The following is a 2,751-nucleotide window of genomic DNA, read 5'->3' as shown; positions in this document are numbered from 1 at the left end:
ATGATGGGATACATCCGGAAGAGTGCGCAGTGGCGTACACATCAATTGATGTGGCCATTGCCTGGGTGAGGAGGTATGGGAAAGGGGCTTTGTTGGCTGAAGCGGATATTGAGGCCGCTTTTAGGTTGCTTCCGGTTCATCCGCAATGCATGCGGTTGTTGGGTTGTAAGTGGGATGGGGGGTATTTTGTTGATCGGTGTTTGCCCATGGGGTGTTCAGTGTCGTGTGCGCTGTTTGAAAAATTTAGCACATTTTTGGAATGGGTGGTTAGGACAGTGGCGGAAGTGGATTCAGTCATACATTATTAGGATGATTTTTTGATGATTGGTCCAGCTGGGAGTGGGGTTTGCAGGGTGTTACTGGCCACATTGCAACATGTTGCGGAAAGGTTTGGTGTGCCATTGGCGGCAGAGAAAACGGAAGGTCCGGCCACGGTGCTGACCTTTGTAGGTATAGAATTGGATACAGTGGCCATGGAGTGTAGATTGCCGCAGGACAAACTGGTAGGTCTGCGAGCGGACATCAAGTTGGCACTGGGCAGGCGCAAAATGAGGCTGCAGGAGGTGCAATCGCTGCTGGGTAAGTTGAATTTTACATGCAGGGTAATACGGATGGGCAGGATTTTCTGCAGGCGTTTGGCGGCGGCGACGGCAGGAGTGAAGGCACCGACACATTTTGTGCGTTTGTCCAAAGAGGTGAGGGCAGATTTAGGGGTTTGGGAGTGGTTTTTGGTTTCTTTTAATGGACGGGCATTGTGGTTGGAAGAGCCGGTGACAGCGTTTGATTTAGAATTGTTTACGGATGCAGCAGGTTCGACGGGCTTCGGGGCCTATTTTGGGGGCAAATGGTGTGCGGGGGCTTGGCCCCAGGCTTGGGTAGATGGGGGGTTGGTAAGGGACTTAGTGGTTTTAGAATTGTTTCCGATTGTGTTGGAGGAATTGTGGGGAGAGGAGCTGGCCAATAAGAAAGTGCGATTTCATTGTGACAATTTGGGTGTTGTGCAGGCGGTGAATAAATGTTCGGTCTCATCTGTAGCGGCAGTTAGGTTGATGAGATATTTGGTTTTGAAATGTATGCAGTTGAATATATTTATTTTTGCGCGGCACATTCCGGGGGTGGTTAATGTCATTGCTGATGCGTTGTCTCGTATTCAGTGGGACAGGTTTCGCGAGTTGGCACCAGAAGTGGAGCGTCGCGGTTACCCATGTCCAGACGTGTTGTGGGAAATAGCATTGGGATCATCAGTGGTTTGATTCGGAGGTCGGTGAGTGAGAGGACTTGGAGTGCCTATTCAGCGGTATGGAATGAGTGGCATGGTTTGTGGGCACAGTTGGGGGGTTTAGATGGTGAAGGGATGGCAGGGCATGTTTTGGTGTATTGACTGGCTCGGGAATTTGCTAGGGGGGCTTCGGTAGCCTCGGTTAACAGATTGTTGGCGGGTATGGCGTTCTGGTTCAAGTGGCATGGCTGGCGCGATAGGACCAAGGATTTCATTGTGCGTCAGGCAGTGAAAGGATATAGGAGAGGTCACAAGGTGCGGGATGGGAGGCGGCCAGTGTCATTTGGTTTGTTGCAGAGGGTGGTTGACTGCTTGGGGGTGGTGTGTGAGGATGGGTACGAAAGAGCGTTGTTTACGGCAGCTTTTTGTATTGCATTTTTGGGGCCCTGCGGATAGGGGAGTTAGTTAGTCCGGCCAAGGTACGGCCGGGTGGTTTGCTTTTTGAAGATGTGGTCTGTGCGGGTGATGAGGTGAGTATGTGGATTCGGAGATCAAAAACGGACCAAATGGGTAGGGGCATCATGGTCAGAATTTTCCGGTTGGGGGATGGGTCGTCTGTTTGCCCGGTTAGGGCCGTGGAAGGTTTCTTGGGGGTGAGACAGGATTTGAGGGGTCCGATGTTGATTCATGAAGATGGGGCATTTTTGTCCCGTTTTCAATTTGTTGCAGTATTCAAGAAATGTCTGAAGTTGTTGGGGGTGGATGCGGAAGCATTCTCTTCGCATTCATTCCGGATTGGGGCAGCTACGGAGGCGGCCAGGTGGGGATTAGGGGATGATGCCATTAGGAGGATAGGGCGTTGGGAGTCTAGAAGGTTTCAATTGTATGTGCGGCCTCATTGCTGTGGAGTAGGATGGTTCCGGAAATTCGGAGGTGTGCAGCGCTGGAGAGGGCGCCGGATGTGCTGGTCATGCACGCAGGGGGCAATGACCTTGCCCGCAGAGGTATGAGGGAATTAGTTAGGGATGTGCGATTAGATTTCTTGCGGTTGAAGGTGGAATTTCCTGGGACTATTTTGGTTTGGTCGGATATTGTAGCTAGGGCCGTGTGGAGGGGGGCACGGTCAGTGGAGAAGGTTAATAAAGGGAGAATAAAAGTGAACAAGGAGGTTGGGCGTTTTATTGTTAGAAATGGGGGTTTGGTGGTGCGTCACAGAGACTTGGAAGAGGATACGTGGCGTTTTTTGCGGGGAGATGCGGTTCATCTGAATGATGTGGGGACGGATCTTTGGTGCTTGGGTCTGCAGGATGGAGTGCAACGAGCAATCAAGGTGTGGAGGGGCGCACGGGAGTGAGGTTTCCCGCCCGTGCGCCGTGGCGGTTGAGGTTTGGTGGAAGGTAAGAGTGCTGGGTAAATTTTGGTTGGGGGGCACCCAAGGTGGTGGTGAACCCCCCTTTAAGTGGTTAAAGGTGGAGGCCCCTGAGGTGGTACTGGGCTGCTTAGGGGCCAGGTTGGTATGGTGGTTTTGAGAA

This window comes from Pyxicephalus adspersus, chromosome 3 (assembly GCF_032062135.1).
Source record: "Pyxicephalus adspersus chromosome 3, UCB_Pads_2.0, whole genome shotgun sequence".
NCBI lineage: Eukaryota > Metazoa > Chordata > Amphibia > Anura > Pyxicephalidae > Pyxicephalus > Pyxicephalus adspersus.
Note: the sequence above shows the minus strand (reverse complement) of the source record.